Source organism: Loxodonta africana, chromosome 1 (assembly GCF_030014295.1).
Source record: "Loxodonta africana isolate mLoxAfr1 chromosome 1, mLoxAfr1.hap2, whole genome shotgun sequence".
NCBI lineage: Eukaryota > Metazoa > Chordata > Mammalia > Proboscidea > Elephantidae > Loxodonta > Loxodonta africana.
Window position 1 is genome coordinate 220,577,128 of NC_087342.1, and position 7,499 is coordinate 220,584,626.

Here is a 7,499-nt window from a genome sequence, read left to right on the forward strand (position 1 = left end):
TCAACAACAACAAAAATAATTTAAAAAAAAAAAAAAAGGTTAGGTCCTTCCCCTGTGGCCCCATGGTGTGTAGCTGAGGGGCGGCCCAGAGCCGCAGGCCTGCAGAGCTTCCTTCCGCTGCTCCCACCACCTCTCTTTCCATAGAATTCCCTGAGGTGGGAATTCTTTTTACTCCAGAGCTACAAAAACTCTGTCTCAGAGGGGCCAACAGCTTGCTCGTGTTGCATAGCTAGTAAGTACAAAAGCCAGGACTCAACCCAGACTGTCTTGCTCTCAATCTCATCACATCTTTTATGGCCCAAACCAAAGAGATGCCCTTTTAATAACAGTCACAGGAGTAACTGAACTATGACCCATTCCGAAAACTGATACCAGCTACTTAATTGGACTGATATTTGGGGTTAATGGGGTGGATTTTTTTTTTTTTTTTTAATAAGAAAGGATAATTATTTGAGTCTTAAAAGCTATGACTTGGTCAAAGTTTCTTTTCAGTCACAGTATAATAGGGCTATCACTTAACTCTAATTGAATGGCATTTTCCTCACTCATTTATCCAAGACTTCTTTCCTCTTTGTGAGCTGTGAAATACCCTGCTAGGCTCGGCGGGCGTGGTTCAAAACCCACGGTTTGACCCTGTTGGAACAGCAGCAGACAGATTCGGTGTGGTAAGATGAAACCACTACATGAAACAAGCATTCCCTCTTGGTGACTCCTCAATGTCATGACCCCACAAGCATTCTTTTCTGTTTCCTGTGCCCTTTGTAGCATTCAAGGGCCACTGCTAATAATAGATAGCCAAAGGTCTGTAGCTATTAAAAGTGCATAAAATAAAATGTGAAGGCTTGGACCACAGTCAGCATAGGTAAATTTGGGCACAGGAAAAGGAAGTGTCTAATTACCCCCCTAACACAGTGGTCAAACTACGGGTAACCATGTACACTCAGTTACCTAGGAGCCCGTTCATTACTCCTGGAGGAACGTGTTAGAGACGTGCGCCACATGGAAAGGAGATTCTGTTCCGCTGATGACTGTTTTCTTTCCTTCAACTTCCTTGCCCTTTCTACTTACTGTACCTTCTAGAATATTATATGAGATTTAGTATGAGTGCTTCCTAGACACAGGATGGCAAGACTTCATCTCTCATACTTTGGACATGTTATCAGGAGGCAGCAGTCCCTGGAGAAGGACATCAGGCTTGGTAAAGGAGAGGGTCAGCAAAAAAGAAAACCTTCAATCAGATGGATTGACCAGTGGCTGAAACGATGGGCTCAAGCGTGGCAACAATTGTGAGGGTGGTTTAGGACTAGGCAGTGTTTCGTTCTGTTGTGCATAGAGTCGCTGTGAGTCACAACCCACTCCATGGCACCTAACAACAATATGAACTTGAGATGCCAAGAAGTCACCAGAATTTGAGCCCTCGCCCCTGCTTTCTAAGACTTCCCTGCCTGCAGTGCTTTCACTATTGTTAAAATAAGGGCACGATTCATGCTTTGGATGTCACTAAATAGAACTAAGCAAAATCCCTTGTTGATCCCAGAGGAGCTGCTCCTGCAGCGTTACTGGTTAATCTTTTATTTGAAGATGATTGGATTTGGGGGGTTGATTTTTTTTTCCTTCCCGTTTGAGTTTCTCATTCAAACCTTCATCATACTTCTGAGCCTTGGAAGGATTCAGATGAACACAGTTAAGCCTGGCAAATTTCCTGAGGCACTCAGACACTCCCTTACTTTGCTCTGACGTGTGAAGTTATGTTTAGTACGAAATCAAATGCACACGAGTCCTGCTGTGTTAGTTATTTATCGATTTTTTTTTTTTTTGATTACACACAGAGAGAAGGAGTACAATACCAGCTCATTTCTTCCCTAAACTGTCTTTAGGACAGAAATTTTCAATGGTATTTAACAGTCATTAGTTAATCTTGCATAGGGTTTCTGGTTGACAGCCATTCTGTCGACTGGGCTTATTTGCCCCCAAGTTGCCAACCACAGGGTTGTGGGGTTCCCTAAGAGAGCACCTGTGCTCTGTGAATTTGGCTTGAAACTGTCTTTTCACAGAGTAGCACAGAAATTGATGATCGCCACTGTGCCTCAAAGGACGCCAGGTAGCGCAGTGATTAAGTGCTCAGCTGCTAACTGAAAGGTCAGCAGTTCGAACTCACCTGTCACTCCACAGGAGAAAGATGTGGCAGTCTGCTTCCATAAAGATTACAACCTTGGAAACCTTATGGGGCAGTTCTACTCTGTCCTGCGCTGTCACTATGAGTTGCAGTTGACTTAGCAGCAACAAGTTTGGTTCGGTTCTTATCGTGCTTCAAGAAAAAGGCCATCAGCTCATTACTGTAAGCCCTTCTTGGAGTGAGTGTGCCCTCTAAGTCCCATTTCCAGGCAGGGGCCAAAACAAGATGGAAGTCCAAGTTCCTTAAATACTCCTCATTTAAATCTCCCCTTCTCACTAAAAAAGTATTTTGAAGCTTAGGTAATGCTTGTGAAATAGTCTTCATTCCCTTTAAAGGAAGCTTTTTTCATGAGCATTCTTTGTAATTTCTTATCATTCCCATACAAAGATTGAATGTCTCATATATTCTTTCCAAATATTTTTCTGCTAAATAAACTTCTGAAATTGTTTTTTTCCCCTACTGAATAAATAATAAACAGTTGAATCATTTTTACACATTTACTTTAGCTATTATATTTCTGATGTTTTTTCTACAATCAGACTTTTATTCTTTTGCCAACCCTCCAAATGGTCTTAATATGTGAGACCACAGACGCTAAGCCCCTTTAAACACAAAGTCATAGGATACAAGATAACAGGGCTGATGGGCTGACCCTCTACCGGCTGCCTTGGGAACAAGGGAGGCCTGCTCCAAACTTGCCCTCTCAGGGTCATCTCCAGTGCTTCGAGCCCACCCTCCTCTCTCCCGTGTTCCCCGTCACTCTCCACGAGTCACTGACCCTCGAGTCCAGGGTCACTGGGGCCCCTGAAGTGGCTGGAGCCACATCTGGGTGGAGGGGAGCACTCTACGCCAGGCAGACCTCCCTTCTTCACATCTAAAATGTTTTCTTTTTGTTAATGTTCATTATACTTCTAATACCTCTGTGTTCTGTTTCCTCCCCGGCCTTAGACCAGACATTAGACAAGTATTTGAAGTTCCTAGTCCCCCGTCTTTATCACTGCCTTCTGTTTGCAAGCTAATCAAGCGTCTTCTCTGGCTCCAGGCCTCCCAGGAATCTGGGGTGGGGGGGTGTCAGCTCGCTTCATTTCAGCAGAGTTTGAACTCTTGGCCCAACAGATAAATTCTTGCATGTTGCTATTCAGATTAATGGCCAAATGCTTGCCCTTCGATTTTTCCTGGTGTGGTGGACGCATTTGGCTGGGGTGTAGGTGTTCTCTTTGCTTGACTACGGTTTTTCAAATGTTGTTTCATCTCCTCTCTTTCTAGAAGATTGTAGGATTTAACCGTTGCAGAGGATCTTAATATGGAGAGAAAGCAACACAACTTTAACAATACTAAGTTGTTCCAGGCCCACGCCCTTCCATAAAAAAACCCAAACCAGTTGCCTTCAAGTCAGTTCCGACTCATGTGTATCAGACGTGAACCGCGCTCCATAGAGTGTTCAATGGCAGGGATCTGTCGTAACAGACCTCCAGGTGTTTCTTCCGAGGCACCTCTGGGTAGATTTAAACTGCCAACCTTTCATTCAGTAGCCAAGCGCTTAACCCTTTGTGCCACTCAGGGACCCCATACCAAAAAAAACCAAACCTGTTGCCATCAAGTGGATTCCAACTAATAGCAACCCTATAAGACAGAGTAGAACTGCCCCCATAGAGTTTCCAAGGAGTGGCTGGTGGATTCAAACTGCAGACCTTTTGGTTAGCAGCCGTAGCACTTAATCACTATGCCACCAGGGTTTCTGAGGGACCCCATACAAGTACTGAATGCACTTTTTAGACCCTGCTTTCTGTGCCTCCTACAAAAGAAAAACTAAAATCCAAGGCGAGAGGATGCCTTATCTAAAATCCTAAAGTCCACACTCGACAGCATTCTGGAGACTATCGAGCCTAACTTTGGAAGTCCTGGAATTTCTGCCACAGCCCTGTGTAAATCTTTTAGGAAGTTCAGAATGCTGCACGCAGGATCCAGGGTGACTCTTGCTACCGGGTGTGCAGAACCCGAGTCTCCCCTTACCTGCTCTTGAGTTTTCTTCGGGGCTCAAGCTTTAGAGCCAAAATATATTAACAGCTTAACACCAGAGGAGACAGCCGTTCTTAAACCACTAAAGCATTTTTTTCCTGTTTTTCAGGCTCCCAAAACCCAAACTGCTCCTTACCTTTTTGCTGCAGTTGGAGAAGAAAGTGAATTTGAGCTATGCCTATTACGCAATGCTGGAGAAATGGTGACATAGGCCAAAGATTTCTTCCTCGTTCAAGAATGAGTTCTCTTTGTAACAGAGTATGGTATTCAGCAAAAAGACCTACACCGACTTGGAAAGAAGCTAATTTATGTTCTCATTCTGCCAAGTTTACATTATTTCCCACTGCTTACTCTTTCCAGTGTTTGTTTAATGGGGGCTAAGAGATTAAAGAGTGAGAACTAAAAGGTACCGTTTTCCACTATGGAGTTCTATATTTTGTCTTTGAACTGAAAATAAACATGTATCTAGAAAACCAACCAAGAGGTTTTTTTTTTTAAATGCCAGATAAATGTCTGTCCTCCAGAGGTAACTATCCATGTGAAGAAGTTGACACCAGTTTGCTGGAAAATTGTGAATGCAACCAGAGCCTTAAAAAGGTGACGAGAAAAACACGCATAGAAATACCTGGTCAATGGTGAAGTCTTCTGACAGAGAATTCCAAGATCCCTCGGGACAAAGTGCATTTTACATCCAGAGCTATTGTTCAGTACCAGTGACATTCGGTTCGTCGCTCACCTAAAAGCGAATGGGTTTATTCTAGTTTATTCCACTGATAAATGAATCTCATTGGTCATTCTCGTCTCCAAGGCCCATAGGGCAAGGAGGAGTGGCTCTTAAAGGTCAGGTGTTTGGCAAATGTTTTTCCTTTTGTCCAACCCTTAATTCATCAGAGAGAAATGTCCTGTGGCCAATTCCCCATCCCAGGAGTTCCCTGCCCTGTTTTGCTTCCATTCTTCCCTACAATAATGTACAATTATATAAAAGTTAAAACAAAATGGAGAATTCAGGAACAAACAAGAAGTTATTGTCCTCTAAGCAATGTAAGTAAAACAGTCACCATAAATATCTTCAGTGTCCCAAAGCGCATCCTGCAGGAGTCCTTGATCAGATCTTTCCTATGCGACCTTGTCTTCCCCTCAGGGACCCAGCTCATTAATGCTCAGCCCACAATGTATCTTTATGCACAGCTTCACTTATTCCAAAACAGTGTTTAGTAACTAAAAGCCACCCCACTCAAAGGCTGGCTGTTCCAAGTCTAATTTGGCTCAGCAGTTCTCAAGCTTCTCTCTCTGCCCCTGCCCTCCCCCTTATTTGAGAGTATACCTCTCCACATATACAGTTCACTAGTATTTTCAGTGTGCACATTTATTTGAAGATTATAAAGGTTCACAGGAAATTTGTTCTCTCTATTGTATTTGCAGAAAGTGGCCTTTCTCATTGTGAATTGATTTTTAAGCAGTTGCCTTCTGATATTCAAGTCTTGAGTATTTTCCTCTGGCATTTAAAGTTTGATTTTCTATTTTTTAAAATGTTTAGAAAAAAATATTTTAGAAACTTACATTCAAAGGGCTTTAGACTCCTTTCCTTACCTCTTTCACCAGGCAACCCACTGACTCACAAAAAAACAACAAAGACAAACACATCTGAACACAGGTCTGGGAGAGCTTTTCCACACTCACATTTGAAGGACCTACAGTCTAGGTGTTGGGAACCCCAAAATGTTCCTTCACTGTATGGGCTCTTCTAAGTACTTTAGATGTCACATTTCATGCTCTGATAGAGGCAGACTTGGTTTTCTCAGCCCTTAACCCTACTCATGGAGTCTGTGGGTGGTGCAGATAGTTAACCACTTAGAGATTTGAGTCCACCCAGAGGTGCTTCCAAAGAAAGGCCTGGCAATCCACTTCCGAAAATCAGCCATTGAAAACCCTATGGAGCGCAGTTCTACTCTGACACACATGGGGTCACCGTGAGTCAGAGTCAACTCCATGGCAACTGGAGAAAACACCGTGGGCCCTGAGGACACAACAGGGCTTGTCCCTCTGCTCATGGAGTGTCTCATAGGAGAGGACAGACAGCCTGTGAGCCGTCATTAGAAATCTGTCACGAGGAAGCGTAAGAAGCTTCTTTGAGAAGCTTTAATGGCAATGTATATATAACAAAAATCTCCTTTTAACCATTTTTAAGTGTAAAAATCAGTGCTATTAATTACATCACCACTGTTTAAAATGATTTTCCTCCCCGTAACAGCTCAGTACTGCTTAAACAATAACTCGCATTTCCCCCTTCCCACAGCCCGTGGTTACCACTCATCTTTGGTCTCTATGCATCTGCCTATTCTAAATATTTCATGTAAGAGGAATCACGGTATTTGTCCTTTTGTGTCTGGCTGGTTTCACTCAGCGTAACGTTTTCACTTACGTTGTGACAAGCATCAGGACTCCATTTCTCTTTATGGCCAAGTAATACTCCGTTGTATGTATAGACCGCGTTTTGCTTACCCATTCACCTGTTGACAGACAGTTGGGTGTTTCCACTTTGTGACTATTGTGAATAATGCTGCAATCAAGTATTTGGGATACAAACCTAGAAGTGGAATTGCTGAGTTGTATGGAAGCTACATGTTTCACTTTTTGAGCAGCTGCCAGACTTTTCCACAGATGCTGCACTATTTTGTATTCCCACCAGCAATGGATGAAGATTTGAATTTCTCCACATCCTCATCAAAACTTATTATTTTCCCTTTTTCTGATAATAGCCATCCTAGTCAGGGTAAAGTGGTCATTGCTTTTTAATCAAGTGCAATACTGCATTCATTTTAAATCTTAAGTTCTAAGGCTCATCTTTAGAGATATCATAGTAAAAAGTGTGTGTTGTTGACGTGTTGTTAGGTGCTGTCGAGTCAATTTTCGACTCATAGCGACCTTAATGTGTCAGTAGAACTGCCGCATCGGGTTTTCTTGGCTATAATCTTTATGGAAGTAGATCACCAGATCTTTTCTCCCACAGAGCTTCTGGGTGGGTTCAAACTGCAGATCTTTCGGTTAGCAGTCGAGCGTTTAAGCACTGCGCCACCAGGGCTCTCTCTCTGTATAGACATACGTACATACATATATATATATATACACACCGAGAGAGAGAGAGTGCTCATGCTGGGTGCAGTGGTTAGCACTTGGCTGCTAACCAAAAGGTTGACAGTTCGAGCCCTATGGGGCAGTTCTGTCCTGCCCACCAGGGCTCCTTGTGTGACCTCTACAGTGGTATGACTAGCCAGGCCTCCAAATGTCCCCTCTCTAGGTGACT

General features: G+C 43.2%; 1 protein-coding gene across 2 annotated transcripts in view; it reads left to right on the top strand.

Annotated features, from left to right (window-relative positions):
- MTHFD1L (methylenetetrahydrofolate dehydrogenase (NADP+ dependent) 1 like) overlaps positions 1–4,819 on the top strand; it is a 254,772-nt gene extending 249,953 nt beyond the window's left edge. Inside the window, exons 28-29 of one of the 2 annotated variants that reach the window (XR_010323111.1) lie at positions 4,305–4,601; positions 4,701–4,819. The gene's annotated coding sequence lies outside the window, so the exon portion shown is untranslated. The other variant, XM_003404275.4, reaches the window with a different exon arrangement.
- The last annotated feature ends 2,680 nt before the right edge of the window (positions 4,820–7,499 follow it).